General features: G+C 40.9%; 1 long non-coding RNA gene across 1 annotated transcript; it reads left to right on the forward strand.

Moving 5' to 3' along the window:
* Positions 1-195: 195 nt before the first annotated feature.
* LOC140708137 (uncharacterized) lies at positions 196-24,575 on the forward strand. The gene is made up of 2 exons (XR_012088294.2): positions 196-302; positions 1,431-24,575. It is a non-coding gene; the product is annotated as an uncharacterized LOC140708137 (long non-coding RNA).
* The last annotated feature ends 1,410 nt before the right edge of the window (positions 24,576-25,985 follow it).

Genomic DNA, 25,985 nt, shown 5'->3' on the forward strand with positions numbered 1-25,985 from the left:
CGCCTTTGCTGCAACTGTGCAACTCCTCGCCGAAGCCCGCCTTTTTATATCGTCCCACAGAAAGCGAGCGAGCGACGCTTGGCGCTCCTTCGGGTGTAAGCTTGGGGAGAGCTTCAGGATGCAAAACACAGACAAGTAGAGGGTGGGATCCCCCCGGGAAATAGCCAATCGACGAGGGCAGTAAAAGAGGGGCTACACCGAGATGGGGGGGGGAACCATAACGCTCGTTAATTGCAAGAGTCCTTGCAGAGGCGTTTGAGGCTGAGGGGGAACAAGAGCGAGCGAGCGAGGCTGAGGCTGAGGTGAGAACTCTTCGATAGGAAATACAACTTGGCTTGCACCGAGCCCAGACCCAGCTGCCATTTCAGACGTTAGGCGCTCCTAAGTGTTTCCATCCCGTGTGACCGCGTTCCGAAAGGGTATTTTCTTGCTCCTTCGATGCAGAGCCGGCGCCCCTCCCCCTCTGTTCCTGTGGTGCGGGGTACCGGGGAGAGGACTCAAAAAGTTAATTTTTGACGACAAGTCCCAGAATCCCCTCTCTGGTCATTTTGGCGGAGGTGCATCCTGGGAATCCTAACTCAACCATTGTGCCGAACGAAAACCAGTAAGGCACAAAAGTACAAGAAAGAAACCTGCAATTCAAGGCAGGAACGCTTCTTGTGAAGGAGGAGGTGGTACCGCTCGCCCTCTATGTACTGTGAATAATTTAATGATTGCCTTGGGAAAGATTTTAATAATGCAGCTTTGATCAGTGCAAAACTTTCCTACAGCAACGTTTGTGTTAAGGGAATCATCTCCTCTCAAGAAGTGGAATGGTAAAATTCTCTCCTGTATTTTTCTGACACTCCTGACAGGAAGTAATTTCTCTGAGGGCCACAAATATATGCATGTTCTTCATACTGAAGTAAGTTTCACTCGTGCCCCAAGTTACCCAGTTAAACCCGGTGGGAACATTCTAGAATAAATGGTGCATGGCACACCGCCTTAACTGTCTATGCCAATCTGAAGGATGTTAAAGCGTATTTTACATAATGAATGATAATACACTGTTTTGTGCAGATATACCAACAGAAATTTCATTTTGGCTTGTAGTGTAGCACTGATGTCTTATTTCTGGACATGACGCATTCATGCCAGGTTGATCCCCCGGGATGCTGGTGCAGCGTTTCTGCTATGTCAATGTAATTTCAGACTTTGCGCAACTCCTACTCAAATAGCATTACACACAATTTCAGCCCTAGCTTTTATATATTGCCACAGAGTAAGAGTGTGTCCCCAAGGCAGCCTTGGAATGGCATTTGCAGTTGGTATTCCATCCACTCTCCGGTTCCCACGGTAGTCCCATTCAAGTCCCTGTCAAGCTTGCCATTTCAAACAGCAAGATAATAGGCTAACCTGTAAGTAAATGTACTTATTCCGGTCTCTGACAGGAAGCTGAGGCATCTGTCTGCAAGCCAGTTGGTTCACAGGTAGGCACGCCAACCTGCCATTTGAACACTAGGCCATCTTTTGCACATCCATCTTGAAAATGCAGAAAAAAAGTGGAAGAAGATTGTGTGGGGTCTGATTCTCTCCCCCCCCCCGCCTCCACCTCTGTTTGTTCTGAACAGTACCCAGTTGTATTCTTCATAAGCACTACCTGTCCAAGCTGAATTCTCTCAAGCAAGAGTTGCTCTTGACTGCTGCCCAGTGTTGTTCTCCCGAATGAAAAGGCAACATTTATTCTACCAACTTGCAAGGATCAATAAAGTACCACCTATTCTTCATGTTCTCTTGATTGAACAATTTGTACTTCAAGTTCCAACAAAACTATTCTCAGATTGCCCATTGCTGCATGATGGTCTGCCTGCTTGATTGCCTCCACTTTGTGATTCAACTATCTGTTGAGTTGGCACCTGCTTACATCAACATTATGAGCCCTGTTTTAGAGGTTCCTTGCATGTTTGACCAGAAATAATTTGTGACCTACATCACTGCTAACTCATCCGACAGATTCTATTCTCATACTTTAAAATAAGTACATGACTTAAGGAACTTATGATAGTAGAGTACAAAGTTTGAAAAAGTTGATTTTTTTTTTTTTTGGATTATAGCCATAAAAGCCATATTCAGTCTCTCCTCCATTTAACTGGTCATGATTAGCAGGTCTAGGGAGCATTAGTTCCTGAAATAGCCACTAGTAACTGCAGGATGATGACTTCTATGGGAAAAGGACCTTACCTCTCCTCTAGTGGAATATCTACTTCACACATAGAAGATTTCAGGTTCAATGGCTGGCTTCTCTCACTAAGAGTTGTTGATAAGTTGATTAGTTCATGACAAAAAATCACAAACATTGCCTAGCTTTCAACCCTGCACAAGTCTTCTTCAGGTTGGGCATCACAGAGCTGGAGGTGGTGCAGAAGAAATACAAGTGTTTAAAAATTCATGGCTATGTGTGTTGGGAAAGATTCTCTGCTTACAGCAAGTTTTGGAATGGAAGCTGCGGACTCAGGTTGGAGGTAGAGGCTCCAGAGGTCACCTCTGGTCATGCAGATTGGAATGTCCCTCTCAATCAGATTAGACAAAGGTTTGTCCATCTTCTGACATCCCCCTGTATCACAACACATGATTCCTTTTGGGAATGTCAAACTCCATATTAGAGAAGCTGAGACAAAGTTTAGTTTATACTCTGGGTAATAGCAGCCAAATTAAAAGTATTATCTCTAGAGCTTGGAGAAAGATGAAAGAGGCATTCCAACCCACACCAAGAAATCTGAGGTAAAATCTGAAATGTACATCTCTGACCTGAATCTGCAGTCCTTGTCTTAAAATTTGCTTTTAATAATGGAGCCCGGCCTACACATTTGACCATGATTTGTGGGACTCTTGTATTCCTTCTGCACTGCCCCCAGCTTTGTGGTATCCAATATTATAGAGACCAATTTGGGGCAAAAGTTAGCTGAGATTTTTATTTTTTGGGTGGTCTGATAAAGGCATCGCCCCCCTTGGATTTTGGATTGTGTTCAAGGAACACATGGCTTTTCCCCCTAGTTTGTTGGCTTCTTTAACAAAAGCACTGCCACTTAGTGTGAATAAAAGCAAACTAAGGGCACACACCATCTATGTTCTTAGATAGACCAAGGACCTGACTCAAGGCTGAAGATCAGACTAGATGCAACACGATTCATTCAATCAGCAAACGTGTGAAAATCCTTTAAAATTATTTGTAGTTGTGGGTGATCTGATTTGTGACCCTGATAGGTGAGGGGGGCATTGATCTTTACCCCCCCACCACTTCTGATGTCTCCCATTTGCACTAAGATGTGGGATGGTACTTCCATTGAATAAAATGTGAGTTTTCCTCTTAATGAGATAGCAAGTGTATGAGGCTGAATTTGGAGTAGGACCACCATCGGCCTTCACACCAGGGATCTAGTAATTTTCAAACTGGGGTCCCCAGAAGTTCTTGGACTGCAATTCCCTGAAGCCTTCATCACTTACTGTGCTGCCCAGGATTTATGGGAGTTGAAGTCCAAGAACCACTGGGAACCCCAGTTTGAGGACCACTGGATGAGTTCCCTGCACCTGCAATTTACTTTTTAAAAGCTGCTCCTGAAATTACTAATTGCTTGTATGGCATCATATCTCATTTAGCCTGCAGCCGGATGCATTTCATACTACATTTTGTATCTTGGTAATTTTAAAAAATTGCACAAAGAACTTGCATTCATAAATGCATAACTAGAACCTTCCATATACACATTATGTCCATATGCCATATTTTTCCATTTCTAAGATGCCCCCCCTTTCTAACCCCAAACTTAAGAAAGCTTAGCTTTGAGTACTCAACCTCTGGGCTCAGAACATTGGACATTAGGAGTCCCTGTTGAATCTGAGCCTACAGGCTCCACCTCCAACACGGTGTGTTCCAATTGGTTTGTTCAGCATCAGCTGACATCAGTTCCATAAAGCTTGTGATTAGAGGAAGCTAAGTCTCCTGACTGTAGGAAGCTAAGCCTTGTGACTGAAGGAAGCCTGTTTACAGAGGCAAGATACAGGCCATTTTGTTCTTTCCTCAGCTATCTCAGCTTACTTCCATGTAAAAGATGCCCCTCAATTTTTATTGTAATTATTTTAGGAAAAAAGTATCATCTTATACAGGGGAAAATATGGTAATTATGAGTTGCTAATAGGCAATTTTGTTGTTGCCCTAGGTGTCTGATGTAATCTTATCGTTCCCAAGTGGTAAAATTTGGCCAACAAGCCAATAATGGGCCAGAACTGGACATCATGGCCCCAAGGGTTTAATCTGTATCATTTCAGATAAGGAGATCTATACAACACATGTCAATAACAGAAGATCAAATATGTAACCTGTCCAGGTGAGAGCATCCCTGAAAGAGACAGAGAAACTGCAGGGTGATGACAATCAGGATCCAGAGTAGAGATGGGGTTATTCGTATTCATATACAAATATCCCTGCACAGATGACATTAACAAGGGTCCAGCCCCATGGGGCTGGACGGTCCACTCACCAATCCACCACAGATGTGGATGGCACGATTCTACCAATGGTGCTGCAGCGCACAATCTGCTTACCACTCTTCAACCTTGCAGTGGGGTTTGGCCTCCCGCTAGGAGTAGTGAGCAGATCACGTGCTTTAGAGCCATTCGTAGAATCGCGCTGTCTGGACCATCCAGCCCCATGGCGCTGGACCCTTGTTAACACCACCTGTGTGAGGATATTCATATTCATATACGAATACCCCCATATCTAATCCAGAGGTCTTGGCAACTGTTAAGGGGGGGGGAAGCTCCTTCTGTACCTGCCTGTGTTACACCTGGCCACACCCTTTTTTGGAATAGGAAGAAGGTTGCAGGGTGGAACCAAGATGTATTAAGACACACTTTTGTGTGGAAAAGCTTGATCTTGCATCTAGCCACATGTGGAGTATAACTTCCCTGCTGTTATACAAAAGTATAAATTTTAACAACTAACTTTTTACATAGACAATGAAATCTATTTTCGTTTTAAAAGCAATACTAATGTAAGGTTTTCTTACCTTAAAGCTATTGAAAAAGGTATATTTGGTAAAAGCAGCTGCATGGGAAATATATTGTGTACTATTTCTAGGAGCCTTATGGTACAGTGGTTAAACTACTGTACTGCATAGAAAACTCTGATTATGACCAATGTTTAATTCCAGGTAGCTGACCTGAGGTTCACTCAGCCTTCCATCCTTCTGAGTTCAGTAAACTGAGTAGCCAGTTTGCTGTGGGAGCAATATGTAGCCTGTATAATTAAACTGTAAAGCTCGCAAAGTTTTTTAAGAGCTATGGGGTGGCATATAGACAGCATGTTTTATTAATATAATTCACCGCATCATGTTTGTGCATCTGTGTGTGTGTGTGTGTGTGTGTGTTTGAGAAAGAGAGAGAGCTTGCAGACTGTGTAAAAGCCACATAGAATTAACAGGTGTTGCAAGACATGAGGGATGTTTCTGAAAGAAGTGTCCGGATTATACTCCACAAAAGATAACAATCAAATGAATCTGTTCCTCTTAAGGGTGTGTGAGGATGTCGGTGAGAGCAAGGCCCCTCTCATGGGAGTGCCATCCTTCCCGCTCCCTGCTGACAAGGAGGTGCAAACACCACCCATTCCCCCTCCCAGGAAGATTAGACCACCTGAGCAAAGCTTGGGGAGAGTGGAGGAGGAATTGAGAGGAATGTCCGTTGGAGAAGACGGGAATATTTTGGCGGGAAAAGAATGACAGGCCCAGGTAAAAGTAGAGGTGGGGCTGGGGGATAAAAAAGAGGGGGAAGGACAGCTTGCCTCATGGTTGGGAGTAGATATGGCTAGAGGACCCATGGACTGGGAAAGTGGAGAAGCAGAGGGTCCTAAGAGAAGAGGCAGATACCTGGAGAAGAAGTGAGCTTACACCTAAGCCCTCTTATTGCAGGGAGTGGGAGACGAAGGAGTGGAGAAAGAAGTTGTGGGAGGAAAAAGAGAAGGTTGAGAGGGAAAGGAGGGAGAGATTGGGATGGCTGATGATGCTGCAGCAGCAGAGAGGTCCTTCGGGAGACTTTGGCCGGAGAATGCCTCCTCCTGGGACCCGATCTGGACAGATGACCGGGACGAAGACACAGTATTGGAGGGGGAGAATGGACAATTATTAAACACAGACTGTACTCTGGACTGGCCGGGACCCTGGAACACCCAGGAGACTAATCTGTTCAAAGTTGAAGACTGGAAGCCCCCTCCTAACCCATTGTTAGAGGAGACAGTGGTTGGAATATGTTTGTAGATATAGGCTGTTTATTAAATAAGCCAATAAATGTGACACCTATTTCCAAACCAAGGAAGTCTGTCGATTTATTCGAAGAAAAAGTGGAGCCAGGACTCGAACCCTCACAGGGTGCCACAAATCTGTTCGTTTGTTCAAATTTTTTTACATGCTGAAAAAGACTAACACAGCTGCCCCTTTGAAAAATGTTTCTGAAAACCTCATTTCTTCCTTGGATTTTGGATTTTTAACTTCTCTGCTTGTGTTTTTGAAGGTGGTGCGACAGACTGAGCTTGGAAAAGTGCTTTTAAAGTATGAAATAACAAGTTTTTGGACTCCCAGGACTCTCCAGCCAAGCATGGCCAATTACAGTTCAGGAATTCCCAAGAGATTTCCATGGTGTGGAATCACCTTCCTCAGTCTTGTAGATCATCAACATCTGGAGAATATTCTCTGTAAGAATAGATTTACCCCCTTCATTAGCTGACCTGTAAGGATCTGCTCAGGAGTGAGAGGCTGAGGTGTGTATACCTGGTATGAGTGATAAGTGAGTATAAATGAGGATATGTGATGAATATGTGAGTCAGACACAGCCACAGAGAGAATGGTGTAGGTGGAGTGAATATGTTGTCGAGATGGATGAGTTGGTAGCTTGACTCTTTTGGCTCTGCTCTCAGCCTTTGCTGGCTTGTGCTTCCTCCAGTGAGGTTTCCTGGGTTGCCATCCACTTCTTGGGCTAAAAATGTTTTCACATCCCTGATGACAACTTTCTTTGAGAGCTCAGTCTTGAGTCACCAGTTGGCATTTTTAGCCAGGGGAGCACACCTGGCAGCTTTGGACTTCATTGATTACAACTTTTCCATATAGTGAGGATTTATAATCTTTCAAATACTACAGGCCTTGAGTTTCCAGGGTTTTGCATCCTAAATGCTCATGGAAATAACATATTGCAGGTTAAATGGAAAGACTAGATCTAGTTTTATGATTTATATCAATTTGCCTTTGATCCCTTTCAGATTTCCTCTGCGCCTATCTTTGTCTCTCTGTATGTGTTTTTACAACAGTTACAAGGTTTTGATCAGACAGACGAATTGTCCTGGGCTGGATCTGGCTGGATTGTGCTGAACAAGGTCACTTTGAGATGTGCTGAGTCATTTAGGGTGATCTTTTCATCCATATGCAAGGAATACGTGGTTTCAAGGTCAGAAACCACACCACACATCAAGTGGCCCTATTTACTTTTAAAAGAAAAGAAAAAAATCCCCTCTTCATCCCTTCCTTTTTCTCCATGGGGGAGGGGGAAGGAAGCTTTCAATTAAAAAAAATCTAAATGACATGGCTTTTAATTGGCTTGGTTAAATTGGTTTTAATTGGCTTGAATCAAGCAATCGATTCAACACTGCCTTAAGAGGACTTAAAAAACCCCCATTGTGTCCCCTCTCTTCCCCTCCAGGGGGAGCAGACGGAAGTTTTAATTTTCCGATATCATGAAGCAGCTTAAGCAAAGGGACAGCTTGAGCCATCTGCTGTGGTTCAGTGCTGGCAATCGCACACGCTAGGACCAAATTACAATAGGATGATCCTATCTGCACAAACAAACAAACAAAAATCAAAAACAGTAACTCCCCCCCCAACAGGGACACAAAAAGGTGCAAGTAGGTGTGGATCAGGAAATAGGTGGTTTGTGATTGTCCATAATCATATGGTCACCAGTATAAGGAGTGAACCAGCCTGTCTGCAAATCGGGCCAATCTATAGAACAAATTCCCATCTGATCACACTCTAAGTCTGAGTAATGCTTGAGTGTCACTACTATTGGCTGTGAAAGATCCTCCTCTAGCATCACCTTTAGCTACTCCTGCCACCAGTAGCTACCATCCAGAAGATGCTCTGTGCCCATCACCATTGGAACTGACCATTCTCTTCTGCTGTTACTCCTGAAGAAGGTGGTTGCATCTTAGTCTGGTGCCTTAGCTGTGTATTATACACAGCTATAACCATTCTGCCTTGGGTCACCTTGCTAGGGGTCCAGGCTCATAGTGGAGTTTAACTTCCTGATGGTGTTGCTGTCTGCTTCTCTGACACACTGAAACACCCCTCACCACATTAAGGGGGAAGAAAAGCATATACGTATCCTTTCAGAGTACATGCTGTGTGTATTTACTACTATGCCATCAGTCATAAACTGAAGAAAAAAGAAGCTCATTTAGTAAACTATATATATTTAGGAGACAACTGCACTAGTATATCAATTTTGGAGGTGTCAATTATTGGTAAAAAAAAGTTCCCTGTGGTGAAATTCTTCATTTGTAATTTCAGTCTGCATTTTGGAAACTTATGAAATTATCTGTGTCAAGCTTTTCCCTCCAATATATATTCATGACAAGGTTTGCTCCATATTCAATGTTTTCCAGATGTTCTATATCTTTTATAGATATTTGCTCCCAGCATCTTCTCTTCTCAATAGGAGACTCCAGTGCAGTTTTTGAGATCCCTTGTCTTGTAGCATCACCAGAACATGGGTGATGGTTTCCCACACATCACATCCAGATGGTGCCATTTCAATAATGTTTTTGGTGCCTATCATGAATGTATTATTTAGTCCAGACAAGCATGAAATGATCCTGGCATATTGGTTCACCTTTTGTTAAGGCACTCTGCAATCTGGAAGTGTTTTCTTAGTAACCATCTGGCTCCTGGACCCTAAATTACATGTATTTGCTCTTTGGCTTTGATCACAAAACTGTCAGCATCTCTCTGACAAATGCTTTCTCAAACTTATCTACTCTTTTGTGATCTCCTGATGACGTGATACATTGTCAACAGAATGGTCTTCTCCCAGCTCCATAGCTACTGCTTTCTATAAAACATGGATCCTTGATTACGTAATTAGTGGTATTGGCAATAGGAGGTGTAAGGCTTTTGAAGTCTATATTGCCTTCCTATTTGCCTCTAGGCAGAATATTGCTATTGATCTCTATAATGTGCTTTCCTCTTGGAACACTGCCTGACAGATCTATCCCAATTGTATCAGGGTGACAGCTGACATTTTTCTATTTCCTCTGAGGCTAAACTACTTTGGAATCTAAAAGTACATTCCTCTTAGAATCGCATTGGTCTGGAAGAGCAGCAAATTGAAGAGCTTGGAAGTTACTTTGAAAAATTAATTGGTTGCAGTTATAACTCAAGGTTGCAAACAGTCATTTGCAACCATTATAGTTCCAGGTTTTTAATAGTGACTTTTCACTTTCCCACTTTTCAAATGTAACTAAAATGATTGCTGTGCTTTCTTGCTAGTTTGTAAGAAAGTCATTTGAATGCTAAAAACTGCGGGCGACAGGGTGTGTCACAAAGAATGGGCTGGAATCCAATGGTTACTTCTAATCTGAGTAGACCCACAGGATCACTAGGAACTTGTTGAGTCAAGTTTGACTGAGGAGATCTACCGACTACTATATACTACATACACACTGGATTTAAGTTGCTCTCACTTTTTGTTCATCTTTATTAACCACAATACAGCAGAAGGCAGCACTAACAAGCATCTGTGTAGTATTCCTTCTTTGTCATCTAATGAAGACACACAGTGTAATTAAGTATCCAAAAAATTACAGTTAACACCACAAAAAGATTGCATTTATAATAAAACGTAGTTAAACCTTCATTATTTGAAAAAAAAATGCATGTAATTAATTATTTGCAGCTAGTTTTAATCTAAGAAATCCCTGAGAAAATCCATCATTTTCTTGACAGGCTGTGGAAGAAATAATCAGCTTTTATCCAGAGGCACGTTAGATATCTCCTGTGTATATATATTGAATGCTGCGCCTGGTGACTGGGCAGTACATGAATTGCATAAAGCTGGCATAATGCAGCAGTTAAGAGTAATTATGGCTTACCATAAGCTCAGTTAAGAGCAGTAAAGACATAAATGTCCCCAGCACAGATATCAACTGATCACTAACTGGGTGGCCCACTGTCTCAAACCCTTAGTTCCAATAGTAACAAGTATATAATAATACTGCCTTAAGGATTATACTTTGATAATTTATGTGAAGCATTTTGTTCAGAAAGAATGCTATGGTGTCCAGGGGGGAAAACATTGGTATGGAAACAGCTGATAAGACACCTGAATTCAAACGACTAGAACAGAGATAAGGAATCCATGGCCTTACAGATGTGGTTGCCCTTGCACTGCAATAAACAGCATTCCACACCAACAGGTGTGCTGATAAAGGTTGCTGGGAATTGCATCCCAACAGCATCTGGAAGACCACAAATTTGGCACTGCTGGAGTAGGAAAAACATCTAGGGTTGGTCAGTACTTCTGCTTGATGTGACTCCCATATTCAGAAAGAGAATAGGAGAAAACTCACTTGTCTTCCCTAATCATCTGGCATACCCACCTCATTTCTTCTCTTCCTGAAATTCAGTGAAGATTGGTACTGTCTGAACACAACATATACAGTAAGTGTGAAACCAACATGTGTAGGCCAATTTTCTACTTTTGATTTCCTGGGCAAAATTTAGTAATTCACTGTGAATTCTAGGTTTCTCCTGGATTTTGCATACACATAGGCCATATTCAAATGTTACAGCCGTGGTATGGGTTTGTGGATTAATTTAGTGAGATAGCTATGGCTTATGAAAACAGGATTTAACAGGTTTCTCAAGTCACAACCCATCCTCAAGGCTGGCCCAACATATTTTGATGTCTGAGGTGATGAACAAAATGGCATCTCCTCCTCGTCCATGCACTAAAGATGATTGGATTTTCAAATCTTTCCTCAACACTAGTGGCAACATCTTCCACTGTACTAGAAGGCAGCAGCTAACTTAGGATGTGCAAAAAGGCCATGTGTCACAAACTGCTCTTCTTTGACATCTTACTGCCAGCTCCCAGCATCTGCCACCTGACATAACTGTCCTGCTTTGCCTTATGGTAGGGCCAGTCCTGTCTACTAGCACAACTGTCCATAGAAATGGAGGCACGTGGTAGCAGAGAACACAGTTTTCTGGCAATGGTTTGGCTTAATTAAAGCTGTGAAGAAAGTACAGTATTCTAGGCTAGATAACACCACATAATTCTTCTCTTTTTTATATCATGAAGATGTGGAAGCTGATAGCTTTATAATATTTTCAGTGCAGCAATATACATTCACATTAATTTAAACAATTATGTAGCCAAAATGTAGAACTGGATAACATCAGGATAATAATAAACTCACAAAAGTGGCATAAGGCATATAAGCATTTGAATTTCCCATAACTCTTCCTCAAGCGTGATGTACAAATATCTGGGGCAGGGGGAGACTATTAAATTCATTATGTTTAGCATGGTAAAGGTGCCCTGCTGCTTTTAACAAAAGTTTTAGTCACATTGGGCCATGACAATACATATTCTCAGACTGGTGAGGGATCCGGAGGAAATTAATCAGTAAATGATTATAGATTTCAGAAATGATTCTACCTTTGGGCATATCCTTCATCTCCCTCATATGTTTCTGTAAAGTAATTCTACTATTCTTACCTCTAAATCCGGCTTCAGGCAACTTCTGACTACGAAAAAATATGTACTCTTAATTCCCAAAGTATACTAAATGTGTATGGAATAAGTGCTGCAAAGGTCATAAAGCAAAATCACCCACTCATATCATGTTGTGGTCATTTATACACCTGTCATGATCCTGTCAGTGATTGCCCTAAGCATCAGGATGATATCCTAAGAGCTAGGCATGTTTGAACAGCACAAACACCCATCTAGCAGCATTAAACTTTCAAATAGAAGATTTGCATAGGCAAGTATAAATTCCTAGAACACAGACTTGCCTCTACAATCCACACTATCTCAAAATTTAAAAAAATACAAGAACTATCCTTGCCTTTTTCACAGGGCAAACAAGTCCCATTGATAGCAGTAGAATGACAAGAAGGTGATTCTCAGCTAACATTACACTTTGGGGCGAACACAGCAAAAAACAGAATGTTAAAATGGAAGGACAGGTGTGGCTATCGATAACATTATGCAGTATGGAATGTTCCTATACAATGTTCCAGCCGGCTGGCCAGCCATGTCTTTCTCCACAATGCTCCATTCCATTTCAATTCCCCATCTACTTTCCATTTCCTTCCAACAGGCAGTGAGCATTTTCTTTCCATTGAGCATGCTCAGTTGCTTTTCCTCTATCTTAGAGTTTGGTGTATCTGCAGAGATAGAGCTTCAATAAACTGCCGATACCTCCCTATTGTGAACAGAGGGCACTGTTCTGGCTATTTGACAATCTATGATGGCTTCTGACCTTTGGAGAAATTCTGAGAGATAACTCAAAGGGTTTACTGCTAGTTAGTTTTAAAATCAAAAGCACATTGTCTGTGTGTGCATGGGGGGGGAAGAGAAGCAACTGCAGAAAGGACATTGACATTAATTGCTTTACACAATGTGGTAGCTTTGGAATTTGGGCTTATACCTCCTGCTAAATAATAAGCCTAGCAGTGAACTTCAAAGAAGAATAAAATGCAATCTGGAGCATGATAAAAGAACAAGTCCAAAACCGAATATAAAATTGTAATCCACATAAAATTCTTCAGGAGTTAAAAGTGAATTGTTGAGCAGCAGGTTTGCATAGTTTGAAGGCCTCATAAAGAGTACATTAGAGCTGCAGAATAGAAAAATGGAAACTTTAGAAAATGGCATTTCCATTTTCCTGAACATGTTTAATCAATTCCAAACATTTCAAAAATTTAATAGAAAACAGGAGTATATATTTTAATGAGCACAAATGGGCAGTCTATTCTGCTACGTGTCCTTTGTCTCTTTTTTGGAACACATCTGCATGCACAATTGGACAACAATTTCCTCCCCCCCCCCCCCCCAATTCCTATTAGACTTGGGCTCCTGGAAACAGTTATCACAAAGGGATTTACCTCTGAGTAGATTTGGCCTGCATAGGATTGCACCATCAGTAACACTCTAATGCAGTTCTGAATTCTCTTTAAGAAATGTATTTCCCAGCTGTATTGAACACAGACATTTGAGTTAATCTGTCCAAGAAGAAGGATATGTTTATTTTAAAATCTTCAACAATTTTTGCTTCTGTTTCATGTATTCATGTACATGACTTGCCTTCTCTGGAGTTAATTATTGAACTGCACCACTTCTGATAGTAGATTAACTGAAACTGATGGCAAGTGATTAATTGTCTGAACGGTGTTGTGTGGAGTAGCTGAAAATTGTAACTGATGGCTGGTTAATATAAAGAAGTTACATACATGGTCTGAATCCTTTTATGGGTTTCAACTAGAGTAGGCCCACTGAAGCAATCATGTTGCTATACAGCAATTTATCTAGTGAGCCTACTCTAGTAATATGTGTGTTGTCAAGTCAATTCCAACTTATGGCAATTTTTTGTAGGTTTTTTTAAAAAGCTATGCTGCATTCATAAGTAGCTCACAATGCCCTTATCCTGGAGGTGCTCAAAGACTCTGCAGCTTACCCAAGACTACACAAGGTGGTTCTTCTCCCAGGAAGCACAGTGAGTAATTGAACTCCTGATATCTCATTCTGCAGCCAGGTACCTCGCTTGTTGAGCTATCCAGCCCTACTCTAGAAGAGACTGCCAACTGGATGTAGGTCTTGATGTTGCAATTAACAAGCACTGAATTAATACTGTGAATTCATGCCACGTATTCTTCCGTTCTAACTATATTTGAATGCCATATCAATCAAGAATTGCTCCTGAACCCATTGCATCAAGTTGGCCTAAAATGGGACATGAATACAGTCTTCCCCCCCCCATTTGAAACTAAAACTTCGATGCTCATACAAAGATGGACATTCTGATCTCCTAATGGACGTTTATTTTGACAGTATAGCCTAGAAAATGAAAATAAGAAACTGCAGTCCATTCAGAATAACATTACTGTTTTAGGGTATTTTTCTCTTCTAAAATGTGCCCAGCAAGTTTCAGCAGAACATGTTTGACTCAGATTGTGCCAGCTCCCTATGAAATGGGAAGATGGGAAAGAAAGTTAAAGAAAATCTTGTGTTTTTATTCTAAATTCTTTCTCTCCAGCTGTTTCTTGTGTTCTCAGCCACTTGTTGCTATTAGGGGAGGAAAACAGCAGGGATGGGGACTTCAGTCTCAGGACTTGCTGTCAAGTTGAATTTAAGTCACAGCAGTGCCTCAACTTGGACTTGACTCGATTTTTTTTCAGTGACTTCAGACTTGACTCATGACTTGGAACCCATCCACCCTCCCATTTTCTGGGTGGGAAAGTTTGTTTTTAATAGGGACTCGGACTTGGGGCTTGGGACCTGGGACTTGGTACTTGGATCCAAAGACTTGACAGCATCCCTGGAAAACAGTAGGAAATACGTGACAGACTTCATGATGGGAATTCAGATCCTTGCACCATCCCACTTGTACTTCAAATTGTATTTTACACTCGCCTTCAAAGAGGTAAGTTTTGAACAGAACTTAAAAGAGTTTGTAGACTGTAGAGGCCAGAATCTTCCAGTCAAGTTAGCCGGGTGTTCTATCTAAAAAAAAAAATAACAAATGTCCATGTTCTAGTGTTGGTCTATAATTTTCATCAGCCTCACCCAGCATGGCCAAAGTAAGGAATTTTGAAATATATATACCAAACTGTTTCAGAGGTGCAGTGAAACGAGTTCGCAGGGGGAAAGATCTGATTAGTAGGAGTTATGCCATCATCTGCCACCCTCTCAGGCTTCCTTATTCCCCATGATGGTTTCTATAATCCTCTTAATTGTGGGGCTAATAATGGATTTTCTCAGGAATACTATACTGGTACTATCCTTGTAAAGCAAAATATTTGAGGGTTGTTCAGTCTTGAATTAGAATTAAGAGATGTTAGATTTATGAAAGACCTATGGCTCATTTCTTGAAATAAATTCAGCTCCCTGTCCTTTTAGACTGTCATGGTAGGGGAGTGTGTGACTATGAGAACTGTTATGATGTGTACTTACATTTTCAAATTTACTGCTACACCAGTTTTCACCTTTGATTTATTTTATGTGGAATCAAGAGTGGCACAAATTGGTAAGCTATGGATCAGCCACCATTATATGCCATTTGGCCTTCTAGGTCCTTGACTCTTTGATTTATTAATATTATACACATTAAAGATAGACCACAGGTAATAAAAACTAGCAGAGCTACAGGAGCCTCCTTTATAGCATACTGTTGCACAGGTGAGAGTGAGCAGATCCATCCTCCTATCCAACCCACTAGCTGCAGCCATCATCTAATACCAGCTATCAAGATAAAAACTGGAACCAATTTATGGTTCTAGTATTTCATCTTGGGAGTCATTGCTGTAATCCCTGAGTTCAGTCAGACTCACTCACAAGTAGATGTACCTAAGCTGGCAGCACTATTTGTAGTCATGCGAAAAAGGTCCTGAAACTCTCAACTCTCCAAAAACCCTCCACTCGATTGGTAGGTTGCATTCACTTGAAGGCCTGGAACATTGTCCAGAATATTCATCTTGAAACAATGTTAATTAAAGCTGGAGTAAGTGATAGAAGAGAATATCTTTCAAAGTTACAGATTAAACTTTTAATATAACATTCTGCTAATTGTGTTTAAATTTTCTACTTTGTTTCTAATTATTTAAGTGCTCTAAAATGATGGCAAGAGTATCTTAGGAAAACATATACTCAACAGCAAATCCTTCCAGAAAATCTGGCAGAGTTGTAGAGGTTTTACCCCCCCCCCCCCCAAATAAGCGCTTGCCAAACCTGTTCTTTGATCCAGTGAAACAGCCATAATTTAAAACAAGGCCTACAGGCCTTTAAGGAATCAGGGAGGGTTTTCATTCCTTTCTCCTTCCTCTTTTCCCCAAGGGGACCACTTTACCTTGCTCGTTTTGTAATCTACAAAGTGCAGTTCCCGCACAAGCTGTATTAAAATAAATGGGGCTCTCAAGAAAAAAACACACACACACACACACCAAAAAAACCATGGTGTCTTGTGTGGAATGCAACACTTTCTTAGCACTCACATTCTCTAAACCAGATGCATATTTGCAGTATTCTTCTGAATACTCAAAGGCACAAAAAGATGACCGATTTTAGCTTAAATCTTTGTAAAATAGTTGGAAATTAGATGTTGCCAAATGGGGAAAACAGCCTGTCTTTAAAATACAGCAAGGATTATCTTAAAGATTTTTTAAAAAAACCTTTGGAGAAGGTTTTCTGTACCAACTTGTCAGCCACAAATACTTGTTGCATTCTTTGCAAACAGAGAAAATGTCGACATGTATAGGAAGGGTTATATGGTCTTACCCTCATTACAAACTGCACTGTGTGTAAAATCTGCTGGATTTCCATGTTTTGAAAGTCATTGTTTATTCATATAATACATTAAAAAAAAAAAAAAAACCACCTCTTTATATCTGTACAGGGCCAAAAGGTAGGCAGGATTAGTTCAAGATTGAAAGGATTCTACTACAAACTGGGTAGAATGTAATGAAGAGCAAATACAGTTTGAAGGTTTCTTTCCAAGCTTGGAAACATTTCTTTTTTTTTTTCAACCATAATTCCCAGAACCCCTCAAGCTGGAGAGATTGTGTCCCCAAGCTCCTGCTTGTCTGGAGATCAGAATGTAAGGATCCCTACTGGATCAGATTGAAAGCCCATCTAGTGCAGCTTTTTGTCACCTGTAGTCTATAGCAGTGGTTCTTAACCTTTGTTACTCAAGTGTTTTTGAACTGCAACTCCCAGAAACCCCAGCCAGCACAGCTGATGGTGAAGGCTTCTGGGAGTTGCAGTCCAAAAACATCTGAGTAACAAAGGTTAAGAACCAGTGGTCTATAGCAGTGGTTCTTAACCTTGGATTACTCAGGTGTTTTTGAACTGCAACTCCCGGAAACCCCAGCCAGCACAGCTGATGGTGAAGGCTTCTGGGAGTTGCAGTCCAAAAACATCTGAGTAACAAAGGTTAAGAACCAGTGGTCTATAGCAGTGGTTCTTAACCTTTGTTACTCAGATGCTTTTGAACTGCAACTCCCGGAAACCCCAGTCAGCACAGCAGGTGGTGAAGGCTTCTGGGAGTTGCAGTCCAAAACTCCTGAGTAACCCAAGGTTAAGAACCAGTGGTCTATAGGACATCCACTAGCATGAAAAGAAGGCAACAGCATCCTTTTAATCACACTATCCAATCAGTAACGTTCGGACACATTCTGCTTTTGGTGGTGGACAGAAAATAAATATACTGATAGGGATGTGGGTGGGTGGGGAGAGATCACGACTAGTAGCCGCTAATAGTCCTATCCTCCATGAATCTGTCTAGTCCTCTTTCCTCTTAAAACTGCCCCAAATGGTATATTTTGCAGCACTGAATTTCACAGTTTAACAATTATGTTCTATGTGAATAAGTACTTCACTTGTTGTGCCATAAATTCACATCTTTTAGCTGCAGCAGATGATTCTGGCTTACAGTACCGTGGGAGGAGGAGATTATTATGGTATCTCCACTACTACCCTTGACCATGTTGTAAATAAACCTACTTGGATATAAATCCTACAATAATTGATGCTACTTTCACCATCATGAGTTCAGGATTGTCTTTCCTAAAATGGTTCTTGTCATTCAGCAAGAGTTCTGTCCTCTTGTTGAATGATTTCCCAACGTATACCTTGTTGCTTGTCTTCATCTGCCAAGTTTAAAGACATAATTATGGGTAGGAGATTTAGCTGTGCTCTTCCTGGCTCACTTATAAACGTAAGTGAACCTTATTATCAATCATCATATTTTGGCAATCAAAAGTCTTGTTAATGGCACACAATCTAGAAATCTATTTTGTTTAATTAGGGTACACCATTTACTAACACTTTAAATATTGGTCCTCCATAGTTCTTTGTTACCCAGATTTGTGCTCATACATGACTGCAAGCCTTGGGAATGATGCTCCCTTTTTAGTATGATTCTAATAAAAATGTCTCTTGTTCCACAAGCCACAGGGATAAATCAGAATGAAACCATGCATTCATTAGATGGCATCAAAGTGAAGGATAGTATCTATGGCCTCTTTCTTCTATAACAGGTTGACTAAGAAAATGGCCTTGAAGCATGGCTGGATTTCTCAGCCTAGAAAGAAAAACACACTTGCCTTAAAGGTAGAAAGGTCCCATACAACTCACTGGAATTTAGGAAATGTACCTCAGATTAAGAGAATACAGGCTTGCATAAAATCTGCACATGCTGGCTTGCATGCATAGGTGGAAATTTGGACATTGTCCAAACAATTTAGTTCAGGGATTGGCAACTGTGGACCTTCAGATATTTTTGAGCTGCAATTCCCATGATCCATCACCATTGGCTATGGTAACCTGGGCTGATGGGAAATACAGCCTCAAATATCTGAAGGGCCAAAGTTTCCCCTTCTGATTTCAAACAGAAATGAAGTACATCTCACTATAATGGGGAAGAGTGGGAACCAAAGTGATCTGTGTGGCTGCTCTGGTGTCTGTGTGGCCTTCTCTCTTTTCCTCTGCTGGTTCAATCTGTTTTAGTTGACCTTCAACCAGACAGCCCTCCACATGGAGGTATATCCTCTGTAAAGGGAGATTCATGGCCATCTTGCTTGAAAGATGTACACTAGACTGCACAAAACGTTGAGTTCATGATTAGCAAGTGGCAACATCCTCCCCCTCTAGCAGGGTGATTCAAGCAGAGCTTTGTGCTGGAGCAACTTGCGCAGTCTGGCCACTTGTAAAGAAGCGTATCTTTGCCTCTCAGTGATCCACGGACAAACAAAACAAATTGGTTTGCAAAATGCTCACATGAGAAAGGGACTCATTGGGATAATCGAGTGTCTTTTATCACTTTACAGGACATGATTTCTCGGTGGAGAGTTGGTCATCATGTCTAGTTTGACCCTTGGTGATCCATAGATAAGAGATGAGCAAATGCATAAAGTAAAGATAAATCTCTAAAAGTGAAATGGCAAGAACCAAATAAACAACAAGAAGAAATTTCTCAGCATGAATCCTCAAAATTATGTAATTTCTAAATGGTATTTGTGCATTGGTCCAAAGACAAATAAATATAACTTAGAACAGACAGAAGCAATGGTTCAGTTCAGACATTTATTGGATAGTGATGATGATGAGGGCCCATATCTGTCCCATCCATTACATATAATGTAAAATGGAAACAAATGTTCTACATTCATGTTTCTACATACATGGTACAGACATAATTCATGTGATCTTCTCCACTCTTTTCTGCTGCCCTTGTTTTGAAAGGGGAGAATAATATACGTAGGGTATTATCCTTCTAGATATCCACCTGGAGTGTTCCCTTCACTCATTGCATTATAACCTTGTTAAGAGAAGAAGGTTTATGCACTTCTCCACTGTTGCTGGTAAGGTGTTGCACTGTATCTCTTGGATGGTCAAAAGATATGGACAACGATAAATTTAAAAAATGGGGATCCAAAATGTTTCAATTTTGGAAAGAAACTTTGTGATTTGTACCCTTTACATCAACGTAGGGTGCCAGTGATAATTTCTTCCACTTTTCTCAGTCTTTGTGCTATGTAGATTGCATAAATCTAAAACAGATAGCCTCCATCAGAACTCTTCTTTCACATAACGAGCTTACTTACACCAGATGTTTAAATGAGATGATGATATAAGACGGTAGACTTTTCACTGCCAAATGTTTCCATACCATTTGTCAAGTTTTTGGAAAAATTGGAGGGGAAAGGATTCTATGGAAACTGTGGTTTTCCATATGAATTCTGCAGAAGCTGGAGATCTGCAAAAGTTTAGCACGGGTTTCTCAATCATTCACCACAATCTTTCCCTGAAGCATGCAGCCAGATAATACATTCTGCCTGAGGCACAGCAGAAAATGCACTCTCTGCTCAAGGCTCATGGTATCCAGGTCGGTTTTATATTATTTTGGCACCCAAGGCTCAAAACCACATTTAGTGCCTCTGCCCACCCTTCTAATAAAAATAAATTAAAATAAATTAACTAGCTGATAATTTGCTGCCTGTTTATGGCAAAGTGAGTCAGCTGCCTTAGGCAGCAGTTTCACTCATATAATGTTAGTTTGAGTCTCACCCTACTGCCTTCCAGCTGCATTGGACCAGCAATGCAATTAGATACCTGAGAATAAAGTGAAGCCATTCTGGAGCCATTCCATCCCTGTTTGCCCTTATTCTGCAAAGAAATATTCACCGGAGGTGGTGGCAGCTTGGTTAGCAGTATCAATAGGAAAGTCTGGAAAAGCTGCTTTCTGGAGAACAACTCCCAGAATTCCCTAGTTAGCAAGATTAAAGGTCCTGCGAATTGTTGTCTAAAAGGTTATTTTACCCAAAGCTCTAATTAAGTGGGTTTTTTTTCGGGGGGACTGCTTGGTACTCAGCAGGAAAAGTGGCTATGGACCTCTCCACACAAGCATATGTGTGGTATAGGGATCTCTGACAGCATGGCTTGGATCAGAAATAAAAATCTTATCTGCATGAATTTCTACTTGGAATCCTTTCCCTTTAAGACCTGTTATGTACTTTTCTGGCACAGTAGTAGGGCATGCATTCTTTTTGGCTTGTTATTTAGCCAGGAGATAGCAGCCTCAGGCATCTGCAGATTCCAAGGAAGAATTTTAGAAGAGAGGTGGAGGAAAAATGAGGGAAGGGAAGCAGAGAGGAGAGAAGGAAGAAAATGGTATGGTGTGGATAGAGGGAGCCTATAAAAATCACTTCCCCTGACCCTCAGATGATCAGGAGAAGTGCTTAATTTACAGTTGATCAGGCTACAAGGGGTTTTCTGCTGTTTGAATGGGAGGAAAATGCTAAATGGCACATCGTTCCTTCCCTGACCTCAACAAGATCCTTTGTAGTCCAATCTACCCCACACCCAAAACAGCAAATCTGGACAGACTCTTATGTTTCTCTTTGCCTTCCTTGGTACATGGGGGCAGGGTGAACCTTCTTGCATTTTAGTATTCATGACCAACAGGGTCTCCCTTTCTACTCAGCTCATGGCTCATAGCTACCCCTGCATCCTTACTGAAAGCCATCTCTGGGCTGACATGCCAAATGACTTTGGATGCAACGGGAGGGCAGCCAACACCAATGTCCAAACTACTCATCACCTTCGTCTTTGTCCTCATGATCAGTTTATTATTTATATATTATTCTTTCTTCCGAAGAGGACCCAAGTAACTAGCTATAAATAATGATTACTTGAAATTAATTCCCTCTTGCAATGAGTATAGCCTGGGTAAGTTGCATTGTGATTGTATAATGGTAGGCAATGACTCTTATTGTGTAATTGTAAATGTATTAAACTAGCAGGATATACTGTCTAGCCTTATGGGTGTTATTCCACAGCCTAGATACCTGTGTTCCAATACATTTAAAGGAACTAGGAAGTAAGTAAATTTTAGTAATTTCCAAACCGAGTGAAAGGAAAGAATTCTGCCTTTTGATTCACATTGTCGCAGCTCCTCGGGGGTCTTTGTTTTTAACTGGTTCAAATGGGAAGTGAGGGATGCAACCTGTGCTCAACACCCAGGCTGTCCTATTCTCCATAAAAGCTACTATAAACACCCAAACAGTACCAATCACATCAAAAGGGAGACAAGGCTCCATAAAAGGCCAGAGAAGAAGAAAGATCCCCTTCATCTTTTATTATTTTCAAACTGCATATTGCAGATAACTCACCATGAGATTTGAGGTCGCGTTACAGTTCAAGCAGTCTTGTATGATTGAGAAATCAAACTTGCAACCAAAACAAACAAACAAACAAACAAAACTCTGCCTGTATCGTGAAGACCAGCCACAAACCAAAGAAAGCTAACTTGCAAACAAAAGATGTGTGAAAAGCTCCTGTTGTGACAGTTATCCAAATCTGTTGTTTAAGGAATTTCCTTTTCTAATGAACTGCACTGTCTTCCCAACTCAATCTGGGCCCAAAGACACACAGATTGGTGCTTGAGCCAACCTGTGTGCTTAAAAACAAAACAAAACAAAGACAATTACTTCAGCATCTCTGGAATCTTTGTGCTCTTAGCGGGAAGCAAGGAAAATGATAAAGGCAGTGATTTTCATTTTTAAGCAAGTATCAGAACTGTGAACAACAGAGTATGAACATGCCGCTCATAAGCCAAACCCAGAAGAGAAGGTGTGTGCAGAGATGAAAACACATTTTTCTTCCCACATGTCAGCAAATCCTTATAGTGAAATTCTTCAGAAGGTATTTGACAATTTGGTGTTGAAATATTTAAGGCAGACATTCAGTTGTATCATGAAAAACATACAAGAATCACCTATGATTTCATCAAGGCAGCTATTGTTTCAGTACCCCAATATGTAAACCCAAGCCCTCTGACATCAACTGAGATGTTTCCATTGACTTCAAATAATTTGGATCCAGACATTAAGTCTGTCTAGTAAACAAAAATATTATAGTAGAGAGTGCTCTAGGAAGGAACATCTTGCTTCTTTCCGTATTTCCAGGATACTTGTGCCAAAGTGTGAATTGGGAAGAAGGGGTAGAAGGTGAAATCAAAATGACTGCATTTTAGTTGGAAAAGATTAAAAAATCACAAACGAAGGAGTGGCTTTTAACCATTAAGAAGAGAAACTATTTTTTCCAGTTCCAGCTAGAAAGATGGCATTCACTGTTGATGAGCAGGTAGTTACAATGTAGTTTCATTAATTTTTCAGTTAGTGCTATTGATAGCATGATTAAGAACAGCCAGACATATATTGGTAGTTAGATATAAAGCCAACAACCCTATTATGAGGAATCTTTCATCAATGCTATTGAAATATTCTAAATTACAGATGGTTTATGCCATTGCTTTTGCATGTTCCTTCTCAAGATATGTTTTGTGTTTGGTAAAATGAATTGCCTCCTAAAAATCTGTAATATATCGATTTACTATGCCAGTGCTTCCCAAACTTGGGCCCTCAGATGTTCTTGCACTTCAGCTCACAGAAATCTTGGCCAGCACAGCTTGTGGTGAAGATTCCTGGGAGTTTTAGGCCAAGAGCATATGGGGACGCAAGGTTGGGAACCAATGTACTATGCAATCAACATTACAAACTGAGTCCATGCTTATCTTCTGAAGACCATCCACAAAACCAGCCATGCTGGAATTCAAGATAAGGAGATGAGGAAAAGTATGTCCTAGTGAAGTATTTGGTTTATTTCAGCGGATGGGAAAAACCTGCGGTTTGGCAAAAACATTGTTCTCAGAGTATGATTGGGCAAGGCTGAGAGGTGGCCCAACTTACTTCCTGTTAACAACTATCAGTGGCCACCCAGATGACAAATAAGCCCATTTGCCAAGGAGTCTGACATCCTACTTATGCTTTCATGGTGAGGAGTGGGCAGGTTGTGTATGACCAGTTGTGAGATATGCATTTAAGGCTTGAAGAGACCATACTGGGCTACTGAACTTTCTCCTCTGATCTTAAGGATCATATAAATGTTTCTTAAATATCAGCAAAGGAATTGTGTGTAAACACTTGGCAAAAGCTTGTCAGTTTCTTGGAAAGCACTGTGACAGATTGTTCACAAAAGAAGAAGAAAATAACAGTCAAATTCTTCCTTCTTTTGATTTCATTGGCTGTTATGCCCCCCTTTCCCACTGCTTCCTCCCATTGGTTTTCAGCATTTTGTCATTCTTCTGAATAAGTTAGGGGAGGAATTCTGTTATATTGTGTGTGTTCATGACGTTTGGTGTTGATTTGCAGCAACAAAAATATAATTTAACATAAGCCTTCCCCCTTTCTCCAAATTTCCAATTTGGCTCAAGATAACTCATTTAATCCCCTAACTGTGGGTTGAAAACAAAGCAACAGTCAATAATTTTCTCCAGATTTGCTCCAAACATGCATTATTCACACATTTTTTCTCATTAAGGCAGCTGTAATAATAAAAAGTGTTCCACGTATGCAGTTCTTTTCATTGTGAAATAGTTTAGAGTCTTTGCAAATTGAAAGAGAATGATTATTAAAGAGATGCAGTGGTGGGATAAAAGACAAGGCAGGGTACCGTTTTCATCATCATTTTAGAACTGGAGAGCTGGAAGGGACCCTACAGATTATTGAGTCCAGTCCCGGTCAATGAAGCACAGTGGGGAATTGAACTCCCAATCTCTAGTTCTGCAACCAGATACCTAAACCGCTGAGCTATCCAAACTGAATGATGGCTTGTTTCTTCTGCATTATGTCTTCTTCCAAAAGAAAGAAAGAAAAGAAAGAAAAGAAAAGAAAAAGGTCTGGCTATGCATGCATTCTATACTGTTATGTGTCCCATGTTTAGATCCTGGCCTGTATGCCAAATCAAATGCTATATATTTTGGCTCTAAGATAATTGTTTCAGCTTTTCCTGCATAACCATAGAAACGAAAGTTTTCTAAAATAAAAAGTAGATTTCAAGTGTGTACCTTAATATCCAAGAGCAATCAGGTGATGACATGAAGCCATAAACCAAGAGCGATCAGGTGATGACATGAAGCCATAAACAATCACTTTTGTTGTGGAAATGGACAACACTTCATGATGATGGAGACATTTGGATGTTGTCTGGATGTGGGCTTTCTATAATATGGATTGCTGAACATCAAGGAAGCAAGGGCTTTCCTTTTTGTGATGCCGTGCAGACCTATCCTCCCATCTCATCTACACATTCTGCTTTGTGGGCATGATGCAAAATTTAATACAGTGGGGTCTTGACTTAAGAACGGCTTGAGTTAAGAACATTTTGACTTAAGAACCACTCTCATAGGAAAATATTGACTTGACTTACATACTTAGATTTGAGTTAAGAACTGAAAAAAACCCACGTGGGAGGCAGGGAAAGTGCAAAATTTGAACTTTCAGTTAACTGTTGGCCAGTGAAAAGGGTGCCTGTCTGCTTCCTCACTCCTCCCAGCGTTTAGAGAGTGGGTTGGGAGACAGTCTTCAGACGGCCTGGTACTTGTACTGCCTGGACTGTATTTTCCCTGCCTTCCCTGAACCTTTCTTGACCTAAGAAAATAAAGAAACAAAATATCCCCCTCTAGTGGTCGAAGGCGGAATAGCAGCTTCCCATTAGTTTCTATGGACAGAAAAGAGCAGATACGGATCAAATGGTTCTCAATGCATTCCTATGGGAAATGCAGATTTGACCTGAGAACTTTTTGACTTGAGAACCGCCTTCCAATACGGATTAAGTTCTCAAGTCAAGACCCCACTGTACACCTTTTGCAGTGGGTTGCTGCTGGATTCAAATGCATATTATCTAGGTTGTTATCCATTTATAGCCATTTTGCTGTAGGCACCAGCCACCACTGGGTAACAGCAAAGAGACTGAGTGAATGAGTGAGTGAGTGACACACACACACACACAGAGGGAAGGGTATACAGCCAAGAAAGCAGAACCTCCCCATGCTCACAAGTGGTATATGTATGATCCTTGTCACCATTTACTTTTCTCACAGCCTTTGGCATTAAACTCACAAGTGAATTTTCATTTATGTAACAGATTATAGACCACATTCCAGCTATTTCGGTCTTCAAGGTTGCTTATAGTCGCATTTGAATGAAGTTTTAGTCTTAGCAGGGAAGGATTTCAGTGTAGCTCTTTCTGAGCATAGCAGATTTTTCTTATCTTGTGTCTGATATAGCCTACTGAGATCCCAGTTCTCTCTGGAGAGAGAAATGTAAGGTGATATAATGCAATGGGCA

This window comes from Pogona vitticeps, chromosome 6, assembly GCF_051106095.1.
Source record: "Pogona vitticeps strain Pit_001003342236 chromosome 6, PviZW2.1, whole genome shotgun sequence".
Classification (NCBI taxonomy): Eukaryota; Metazoa; Chordata; class Lepidosauria; order Squamata; family Agamidae; genus Pogona; species Pogona vitticeps.